Source organism: Lonchura striata, chromosome 1, assembly GCF_046129695.1.
Source record: "Lonchura striata isolate bLonStr1 chromosome 1, bLonStr1.mat, whole genome shotgun sequence".
Taxonomy (NCBI): domain Eukaryota; kingdom Metazoa; phylum Chordata; class Aves; order Passeriformes; family Estrildidae; genus Lonchura; species Lonchura striata.
In genome coordinates this window covers 106,495,350-106,507,406 of record NC_134603.1, presented here as the reverse complement: position 1 = coordinate 106,507,406, position 12,057 = coordinate 106,495,350, and the positions used below count along the sequence as shown (strand labels likewise).

The 12,057-nt window shown below is 34.9% G+C and overlaps 1 protein-coding gene across 2 annotated transcripts in view; it reads right to left on the bottom strand.

Moving 5' to 3' along the window:
* The window catches only part of CNTNAP2 (contactin associated protein 2), a 1,054,227-nt gene that overhangs the window by 989,272 nt on the left and 52,898 nt on the right, over window positions 1-12,057 (bottom strand). The gene's annotated exons all lie outside the window — the stretch shown is intronic.

The following is a 12,057-nucleotide window of genomic DNA, read 5'->3' as shown; positions in this document are numbered from 1 at the left end:
AAAAAAAAATGCTATGCTTGTTTTCCTCAAGAAATGGGGGGGTTATTGCAAATTATTTCTTCAAAACTACTAATAAATGATTACTTTTTACTACTGTAATACTCTGTGGAGTATCTGTCTGAGCAGAACAGGCTGCCTCAGTCTTAAAAATATATCTCAGCTTTGTGCATGTTGCTCTGAAAATAACAGTAAGACAATTTCATATCTTTTTCTGGGTCTTAGAACAGCAGTTCCACGTCTGTACCATAGCCACTGGTGCCATGGATAAGAACTGGCACTGCAGCTCCACAGAGTTTGCCCCTGGGCAGCTTCTGGGACAGGCACTGGCCTTCTATTCCTCTGAAACACCAAGTTTCATCCAGCTTCACCTACATGCTCCAATGAATTATAAAATAAGAGTTTATTTTACCTAACAATGAAAGACATACAAACATAACTCCTCTAAGAATTGTAGGAAGATGGCAAGATCAAGGACTCACTAAGGTCCAAGTGTAAAACTGAGCTCTCAGTTTCGAGATATGACAAGTATCTGGCTTTTACTTCAGACTTTTATTCTTGGGAAATAGAGTGTGTGTGACCTATCAGAGTCATTCTGAAGAACAGGATTAAGGAGAACCTGTGGGTCAAAAGGAATTATACATATCTGGGAAACTACAGACAGATCAGAGTCCTCAAAAGAATTAACATACTCTACTCAATGATGCCACAGAAGTCAAATCCTGACTACTTAAGGGAAGAATAAAAATAGTTTAATAACTTAAATGAAAAAGTTTATACCATTAACTTCCTAGTATAAATGCAATTCTTTTCTACTATTAGTACAGAAATAATTTATACTGAAAATATGCTACTGCTTTCCTCCCCTCTTCCTTTTCTCTTTTAATTTAATATCTCTTAGTGTCAAAGTAAAGAAAGGCACCAAACATGTCCACCCACTATAGAGCAAAGGCAATTTCTAAATTTTTATTTTTCAGTGCCACCATTCTTAGAAACATTTGTAAACACATATGGTGAGCACAACAGGATTTAAGATCTCTCTTACTGTACCCTTTGAGTCAGTACTGTATAATGGGAACAATTTCTAAGATAAGATTCTTAAGGAACATAAATATTTCACAACACCAAATTAGCAGCCAGGTACGTTATACTGCTGTCTCTTCACTTCTTGTTAAGGGTAAAATCAGAATTAAAACCACTTTTTAAAATACATTGAAAATTCAAAAGGCTGTTACAGTTTACTGTACATGGCAAGTTTTGTGTAATTAATTTCTTTCTTTCTATTTTTTTTTCTCCAAAACACCTCTTTCCCTAAAATTCTGAAATTTTACTGCAGAAATTCTTAGACAGGATATCAAATTTATCTCTCTACTTCTTGGAAAGAGATGCCGGTCTGTTCACAACAACATATGCATAACTAAGAAGTGTTTAACTTAAATCACTGCAATTCCACCAGCAGGGCTGTCTGAAGACCAGACTGAGCTCTCCACCTCATTCCATCCACAATCTGAGCAAATAAAACATTATGTAAAAATATTAGGGGACAAGGAACACTGTTCCCCACTACTATACCCATGTGAATGAACATGTGAACCTACAGAATGCATAGCCACAGACTGGGAACATTTCAAAGATATTTGCTTTGTTCTGTTTTGTTTGGGTTTGGCTTCTACCCATTGAATTGACACTATGTCTGCAGCACAAAAATTAATGCAGTTGAATAACATTCAACTTCCTAGAGCATAAATATCTGAGTAGCAACTTTATTAGATATTCTACTTATTTTTCAACAAGAACAAAAAGGCTTAAAACTGCTTGCTACTTAAAAGAATAAGTGTGTCACCAAAAGACTATTTGACATTTGGTTCAAACTTAGTTCTAAGTCACTTGTGGTGAAAAACAGGTGGTGAGAAATTTCACTTTTTTCACAGAAATTCTGAAGATCCTTTCTATGTTCTGAAATTATTACAAAGGTTATTTATTTCCAAATCTCTCATTACAGACCAGTGGGAAAGGACTTGGTTCCCAGATCTAAGTTCCTGTCAGACCTCTTGATGTGTGGGTTCATCTGAGGAGTTTTCACTCTGGCCAGTACATCAGGCTTCCAGCTTCACACAGCCAGGATGACAGTATGGAAAATGAAACCCTCTTTTTTTTCTACCCATAAAACTCACAGATATGGATGCCTGGGGGCAAGGCTCTGCACAGCCCCCAGGAGCATACACATTGCTCATTTCAGCAGCAAAGACTAGATTATCTGAGAGGTATTTTAAATGTATTTTCAGTGTGAATCTGTTCCACATGGATAAGTGGCATTTATGATCCTTATGCATGTGGAATGCCTATAAAATTCTTTAAGACCAACAATGTGCTGATGCAGGATCTAAACAGAATGAGTGGAAGTGTGAGGAAAATACACCATTTTGAAAGAAATGGAATGCTGAGAGTCTCTGGTTGTTTCCTTTTGTATTTATTTGCATGCATATATGAGTCTGATGTACAAGAGGGAAGCAATATTGCTTGAATGTTTCCTCATTGACAGAGGACAGTGTCAAGCTGAATAAACATCTGCCTTCTAGCAGGGACACTCTAAAACCAGTTTACCTGGAATAATTGAGATTGTAATTGTTACTTCAAATAATTATGATAAAAATAATGGTCCTCAGAAGCAAGTGGCACAAAACATACTTTGCTATGCTTAGTTGTACATCAGTCATGCATAGCCCCCATTGTCAATTATTAGGGCTGTGATAGTAACTCTAAAAGGTAATAACTGTTGGGATGTTCTTACTGTTCTGGATAACCTGAAAAATATAGTCAGGTATTTTCTTTGACCTTATGGCTCTGAAATGTATACAGATAAATAAAAGATGGACAAACCTTCCTTGTCCTTCCTATTAGCCTGATTTTCAGCCACAGAAAGTAAATAATATATATTACAGAACTCCAAAACACAGTGAAAAACATAGTCATTTAATCCCCATTTATGTAGAAAAGAGCCAGTCTAAAGCACAAGCGATACAAACATCAAACAGGAAACATGTACAAGGAAAACATTAGAAAGAGTAAATAGTTGAGCAACTTGCACCAGAGGAGGAAAGAAATGATAGAGTAACACAAGTCTCAGTACTGAAAATGGTTTTGTTCATTTTTATGTATAAGATGATCTGAAAGAGCTACAGTGTGAAAAGATGATAAAGCAAACAAGAGCAAGTGCAAGTTCTGAAGTGGGAGAGTACCCCCAGAAAAGAGAAGACAAACACAAAGAAAACCCCCTGAGACCTTGAAGCATGGGCAGGGAGAAAAATATCTCAAATAGGCTAGTGACTGGGGAAATTGCTTTATGAACATTAACACCCACTGCAGTTTAGTAGTTAAAGACGGATGCCAAAGAGAAGTTATACTGTGAGATGTACCTTTTATTCTGATCACAGAACCTTTTATTTCCTTTTTATCTAATTTAAGAACTACCTTACATTTTTATCTGCCTTATTCCTACACATTGTCTTCAATATCTGAAACTCTCAATGTGTTCTTCAAACATATGTATTCATTTTAAAAGAAATAAAACTTTTAGTAATACAGCTTGTTAAAAAATAGTAACTAAGCCTCCCAAGTTAAAACATTTCTATCATTTATTCTTGAATGCTGTTAAGTACATGTTTACGCACTTCTAATTTCTTGTCATACATTGTTTTGTGCAACAATATTTATTCTGTGAACGGTCTTACACCTATTAATGTGTGTATTTGTGAACTGTTGACTACAGAAGCCATTCTTAGAACCCAGCCTTTCTATGTGCAATTTTAACAAGAATTTCCAAATCTATAAAACTGTATTTTTATTAATTACATTAAATATACTATATTTATAAATATATTATATAACAATATAGGATATATTACCATATATAATATAACATTTTACAATATAATATTGTATAATACAAGATATTGTAAAATTATACATGTAATTATTGTTATTTATACATTATAATTATACATGTATATAATTTTTTAATTATTTAATAAAATATAATAATATAATTATGATAAGTTGCTATCAGTCAGCCTTCTATCACTTGCAGTTAATGTAGCTCATATTGAGCTACAGTTCTTATCTAGTTGGTTATGTCTTGAATGCATGATCTTTTCTATATTCTCTTTCAAGATTCATTGAAGAGCTTTTCTGTTCCAAATAAGTGCCAGAAAAAGAAATCCCATCCTTCTTTGGAAAGAGAAAACACGAAATGTGTGCTACATTTCTGCCACTCATGATTTTTTTAATGGTTTAAAGAAACCTTGCTCTTGAGTATTAATTGCATTTCCATTAAAAAACATGCACAACTCACCATTGTCTCTGCCACCCATTCGCTGTCATGATCAGAAAATAAGACTAATTTGAATTATAGCATCTTAAAACAGTGGAACACTGTCACAGCCAAATTAGCTGATAAGGAAATTAATTTTAACTTGAAAGATAGTTTTTTGTTGTATGGAATGGATTAGACAATGCATCACAAGTGCAATCAGATTATGATGCTGATTAGTTGCTCTCCATTCACATTTATTTGCAGTGGCATCATAAAAACTTAATTGGAATATGCAACAGTTTATCTAAGGAAAAAAAGAGTTGGCCTGAGGCATGGTCCTAGAACACCTGGATTCTAGACCCTAAAATTGTGTAATGGTCTTTTCAATATTTCTATTTTAAAGAAATAAAATCTTCAAAACCCACTGTAACCACAGGAAATGCAAAGAATGAGCTCTAGTCTGCAAAGTGTCTGAAACAATACCAAAAAAAAAACCACAGAAGAATGAGTTTCTCCATTTAAAAAAAATAAAATCACTACTAATTCAAAAACCAAACTCCTTATTGCATTGATGGAACAGGGAGGGTGAAAAGAAGAAGAAACAAGGCAGAAGTTTCTAAATGCACAAATAAACATTTCACTTCAAAATATATGAAGGAGCTTCATCAATCATACTGGTACCAAAGACTGAGTAAACAACTCTGTCATGTCCCTTTCCCTCCTATGAAAGGTAGTCAGAAAGTCTACAGCCATGATGCTTTCCCTGGTAGTCAACTTGTGGCTACTGCTAGCCCAAACAACTGAAGGACAGTAGGCCATCAACAGACAGTAATACCTTCAACAAACAGGCACCTAAATGCTGTTTGCTCAGTTCACACCAAAACTGGATGCATGAGGTAAGTTTTATGAACTGGCCAAATCCTACCTTAAGCTCCTAGTACAAGGGAAGCTTAGCTGACAATTTTTATTCTCTCTTATGAGATGTAAGTCTAATAGGCTAGATTTCTTACATTTTCATATGTTTAGTTACAGTTCTTCTTAGATAAAAGAAACATCAGACACTAAAAGTTAAAAAGTAATAGAGCAAGAGCTATCAGTCCTTTACATCTGATTAGACTAGAAGACCCTTGAACAGAAGTCTGGGCAGCAAGAGGGGAGCAGCAATGGGAAAGAGGTCAGAAGGCAGGTTTTAGCTCTGTTTACTCAACTTACTCTTTGATAAGTTTCAAAGAACAATGCAGAGTTAAAGTCAGCAGTGCAGGCGTGAGCAACACTAATGTAAAATTTATAGCACAAGTCTAACACCTCTGACAACAAATCAGCTATGAGGAAAACAAACTCTGAAGCGTGAATACAATCTAATAAAGAATATTTTAAAAATTCCAGTGGCATGTCTAATTTTTTAAGCTTTCAATTTAAGTCTGGCTAGACTTAACTTCTAAATTGTTACTTAACTTGTAAGAAGTTTGCTTTAAATGAACAGTTACATACTTTATTTATTACATTGCAAGTTCAACTATTAGACTAGATAAAATATATTTTATTTTATTTGAATTAAAGGAGAAAAAAAAACAACAACAAAACCACCCCCAAAACCAAACAAAAAGCATTTACATTTAAGATCAAATACAGTTCCCTAAACTCTTCCCATATTGTCACTATCCAGGAAAATGATCCAGTATTAAGTTACTCCACTGAAATTGCTGGATTTTTCAAGAGAGTCTGACTTTTAACTACAAGTCAACAATACTCTCTGCAATTGTGTCTAAAACATTTAGTGACATCTTAACCTGCAAGCAGCTATTGAGAGAAGAAACACACTATAAACACGAAGAAGCCATTTAAGTCAATATCAATATAAATAAAAATATATTAACCTTAAAGTACTGTAAACAACTCTTTAGCTTCTAAACATTTTCATGTAGGGATAATATTTTGCTTCCTTTCAGAAGAAAGGTTTCTGAAAGAACAGAGCCATGACAGTTGTACTCATAGTCTAAATGAAGCCCTTTGCTCAAGGTTGCACCCTCTTTGGAACAATGCAACTGTTTCAGAGGAGTTCATTCTGCTGTTTCCTTAATATACATGGTTATTGTGCCAGGATATGCTCCTTAAGAAAGGTTTTCTCAAAATGCAGTGGGTTCTGAGAATATCTTTAGCAGAATATTTCCAAATAGTACAGTACATTATCACAACAACTCATAAAGGGAAGCTGAATTAGATAGTTTTTAAATATAATTTTCCTCATGATCATGTGCTTTCTCATCTATATGATACCATTGTAGGCCTGCCACACGTTACATAAGGACTCCTGGCGTGAGGAATTTCCATTTAAAATCACCTTACTATGGTGTTGTAATATGTCTGGATGAGTATATTCTTCTCTAAACACATTTATGGTGCTTTCAGATCGTAACTCCAACATGTTTCTGTCATTCTTTAAAGACATCCTAAAATGAGCAATGTGTTCTACATTCATCACTGTCTAGTGAAAAGAGAAAAATCATAAGAGGCACTGGATTCTAGACAAAATAATTGTTCAAGGAACAGTATTGGTCACAGAAAGCTCTGCATATGTTGCAGATAATACCACAGAACCTTTAAAACTTAATTAGGCATAAACTGTAATGGACTACGGATCCCATCTGCCTTTTCAAAACCACCAAGATAATTTAAAATTTCTTTAAAATCAGATTTCTGTTATCTTGACTACCTATACTTCAAGAATTTAAAGACTATTAACAATTGTTTTAATCAAAGACTGCTTAAATAATCCAAGAGTATTACAGTCTGAGATTAAACTACAGATAGCCGAAGTAAAGGACAAAAAGTAATGCACATTATTCTAGAACTACAAAGAGTAGTTAGAATTAGAAACACTTGGAGAAGAATAATTAAGAGTGACTTTCCAGCAGTTTACTGCTTATTTAGGAGTTTATTGCTTCATTCCTTGTAGATTAAAGAGATTAACATTGTTTCCTTAAAAAAAAAAAACAAACTGTTTACTTTCCAAGTAATCATTCTTTCAATCAATACTTATAGCAGCAGCTTTCTCCTCAAGGAAAGCAAATCAAAGCAAACTTTAATTATTCCATACATTTCCTTAAACAATCTTCTGAGGTGTTTTTCATTTAAGAACTAATTATTTCCATTGGAATTTGGATCATGTAGCTGAATACTTTATCTTGTATTTCCATTTGGAAACAAATGGTAGCTACTAAAGATCACTTTTTCCCTTAAGAAAATCACACTGTTATAGAGAGAGCATTTCCTAATTTAAAATTATTTGTTTCTGTTAATTATCAGTCCTACAAATCCTACCCAACAACTGTTGGTATTGGCAAACCTTTTCTGTGCCAGTATATGTAGTTTCATTTAAAGCATAACCTTATTTTACCTTCAAATACTAACAGAAATAAAAATACCAACAGATGGTGTATCTATATCTATGTATATCACAACTTAGAGTTTTGAACATAGAATTATAGAATAATTAGGGTTTGAAAAGATATCCGAGATCAACAAATCAAATCTGACCCATACCACCAGTCCCACAAAAGCAAATCATGGAGTGCTATGTCTACTTTTTTACCAGTGCCCCAGGTGGTGTTTGAAAGAGCTTTTGTCATTTATGATATGAGGTTTCTTTATACTGAAGATATATCTTTTTACTAGAGAATCTACCATATTTTATTGAAGAATTTATTATAGGTGTTAATATTTTCACTATGAATCATTTCCCTAGTCATTATTTGGATAATGTTTGAATCAAAAATAATGTAGTCACTTAAAGGTATAGCTATTTTCTTTTAATAACTAATTCCAATATTGGTTTGGGGTTGGATAAGGAAGAATGTGAATGTTTTTTACAATCTGTATTAACAGCTGTCCCTAAGACTTAATTCTGTAAGCACCCTGTGCATCTCTGTGCACCCTGCACTTCCCAAGGTCTCTACAGGCACCCTACTCTCTTCATAAGGACCATTTAATAAAATTTATTTCCTTCATATTCCTAGATTAGAAGAATTAAAAAGAAAAAAAAGCTTACATGCCTGCTTTTGCCATGTGTTAGTATGTCAGCTTTTTAAATTAAGAGATCCAGAGAACAACAGTACTCCACTCTCTCAGAAACAGCACAACCCGGGATAGCCTAGATGAATAGTAAAAGTTAAACCACGTAAATTCCATGGTTATGGAAATTCTTCAAGGGAATCAATCAATTTTGTTTTCTCCCCTCAGAGATTAGGCATAAAATAAATTTGAAAAACTCAGTGTTGAGAGTACAAATTCGAATTAGGAATGAATAGTTATCTCCTTCTACCTGTGGTATAGCTTTTTCCTACTTCTAAGGAAGCAGAAACAAACAAAATTGTCCCGTAGTAATATATGTTCCCACATCATCAGTAATTGAAAATACAAAAGCAGAAAAAGAAAATATCTGCTCAGCAGCGCTGCCTGAAGTAAATGGGCCTTTTATCTCCTTATGCTTCTTGTTACCTTTAATTTTGGTTTTCATGCCTATCCATCACTGTGCTATTAGCTATTCACCACTGCAGTGAAGTCCTGTTGTTCTGACCAGACTTTGGAGGTAAACATCAGGATTTTGGTGATACTTATGAAACATGAATATGTAAAATTCCTGGGCATGCTGATACTTAACAAAAAAAACCCCAAAACAATCCCATACCAGAAATGTAGCTGCTGCCCTTTCCTTGAAGGAGTTAAGAAAAAATAAACACATAATTTTACAAATTCCTGATTTTGTACACTATTATCTGCAAGACTGGTTTGTCACCTGTGTGGGCTGAACATGATAAATTGCTTGCTTGCTAAAATTCAAGACTACTGACAAAAAATTTGGCCTAAGGACATTGATTATTTCCTACAAAAGCTTTAGAAGGTCTTTGTATGTGCTTTGTCAGTCAAATATGGGCCAGGAAATCACTGCACTGAATTCTAATGAAGACACTAATCCTTTGCAAGGAATCTGTGCACCATTCCCAAATAACCCATCCACTACCTATGAGTCAGTTGAATTTGAGCTCCTTGATTGCACACATAACTTTATCATCCAAGGCCCAAACTCATCCCCTTTTTGTGAAAAAAATTCTCTTTTACATCAATAGCAATATCTCTGGAAAGATCAAGAGAAGATCTTCTGGTAATAGCTAAACATATCTATGATTTTTGTTGCATCATCTGCTAGCCAATAGTAAATGTGACAAAGATTTTTACACCTGTTTGGACTATGTTTCTGATGAACCTGAACACAGATTAGCAGCACAAAAGCCTTGGAATAATATCAACAAGACAAACTAGTCCTACACATTTGAAACAGATATTATGAATATTCATAATACAGAAAAACTATTCCATAACCCACAGGAGAATAGAAAAGATATAAAGGGCAGTCTCCAAAGCATCCAGCAAAACATCTCAAGATACCAGATTTTAGGGTACATGAGGGACAGCAGGGTAGAGAGAACCACTACCAGTAAAGCCCCTGATATTGTAAATGTCTTCAGATTAAAACCAAGTCTGAAGGAGTGTTGGTTGAGCTTAAATTAGATATTTTTTATTTTACTAATTTCAAAGACTTTTTCAAAGCTATAATGGCCCTGCATCCCACATAATTAGGAGATTTCTTAATATTTCTCCTAATCACCTGGCTATGGCTATATTATTGAAAGCTAGACATTAAAAAAATCTGTGGAAAGGTTAAAATCATAAAGTACATAAAGTATTATGAGAAAAAAAACATAATGAAAGAAAAAAAAAAGGATTGGTCACAGTAACTGGTTTTAAACAAGACTGAGATTGTGGGCTAAACCAGTTTGCCATCTGTTTTTTTCCAACATGCATAAGAAACACATGATAGAAGACAACAGAACTATTAGCAGAATTGCAGGTACAGGCATAAATTAAAAGACCAGATATCACCACTTGCATGCAGAAAAAGTAATACACATTCACACATGGACACTCTTTCTAAAAAAAGAGAGGAAAACCCAACTTCAAAATTTTGACCATGGTGTGTGTATATCCCTTGACAGAAAGAACGGTGTTTATACACTGTCACTTAATCTACAGACTTGGGCAAACTGGAAAGGAGGTCATTCTGGTCAGTATGGTACAAGAAAGAGCAAAGATAAAAGGTTGCACTGCTGCCTTTATAGGGAGGCAAACACTACAGACAGAACAAAGTCTTTATTATGATGTATGACAGAAGAAGATTCTGTTAGAATAAAAGAAGTCAATGGTGAAGGTGATGTGCCTTAGCTGGCACAAAATAGCTCTTTAATACACTACAGTGGAGCTTGATATTATGAATCTCATGCCTCAGGAACACATACATTAATGTGTGAAATGTCAAATAGCTATCTGCCAGGTGTGAAGCATTAGGTCTCTGTGATTTGGTGCACTCTGATACATCCATTTGATGCAGGGTGCAAATGTAATCAACTTTGATTATGATGTGCTACTGTGGGCACTTTAGGAGAGGCTGATTTATTTTTAGATTACTGCATCTCTTGAACCATTAGAGCTCTCTTGCTGAAAATCACTGTGTAACTACTACTGGAGGGCCATTGATACATAACCATCATGTGCTATTTCTACATAGGAGGCCTAAAACAGGAGATATTGATGTGCTTCAGTTTTTCTGAGGGCTCCACTAGAATAGCTTTATAGCCATACAGGATGGAAAATTTATTCATTTACCTAATGCATCTGACCACTCAATGTATCTTTTAAAAAGGAAGAGAAATTATTATAAGTAGCTCTGGATCAAATGAATTCCTTCACAGATCCACAGGTAACAGTTTTACTGGCAATTTTCTTGGCTTTATTTTGAAAGGACTTGGAGCATTTTTAATAAAAACTTCATATCTGCTTAGTGGATTACGTGAGAAAACCTTGCTGCCCAATAAATAGCCCATTAAGACTCTCACTAACAGACTCTACACCAAGCTGTGAACAGAAGACTGCTTAAGGTGTTGCAGAGATTGCTGAAATTACACTCTGCCAGCTACCACAGTGTCCCCATGCAGCAACCTGTGAGCTGGATCACAGGAGAAAATGGCAAGGAGACAGTTTTGAAATCACCATCAGACACCAGTCCTTCAGTTTGGGTATCAACTGCCTGTGGCCATGAGCTCATCCCACACCCTCAGTTTTCAGAGCAGACTTATTCTTAGAGAAAAAGGTGTCAGAGGCCCATCACTGTTTGCTCTTTGAGCCTTCTCCTTCTGCCATGCAGCAGAACTACAACAGGTGTGCACGCCATCACGTGGGGAGACAAAAATGTCTGCTATGCAAGCTGAATGTTACTGTGCAAAATACTTACAGATCTCTAGGAATTAGTTCATCAAAACAATCTGAGGCTTACTTTCCATTTTGATCGACTCTTCTATAGCTCACATTTCGGACCAAGACACAGCATCATATTAAAACCAAATAAAATCTCATGTGATTTATGATTCCTGAACCAAACAGGGAATCCATGCTTTCTGCTAAGCCAAAGATGATGATGATGATGCATGCCCATCTTATCTGAAGAGCTTTAAAAGTAATAAAGGTTTTTTGCATCATGAAAAAACGAGTCTCATCTTTCTCTGGAAGACAATGAAGCAACAGATTTCAGAACAATTTTGTACTTCTGCAAAATATTCAATCCTTCCAATTTACTCTTCTGAGCACTGAGACACATTTGGGAAATGACACTTCAATTCTTGTCAGGTGAAAGAAAA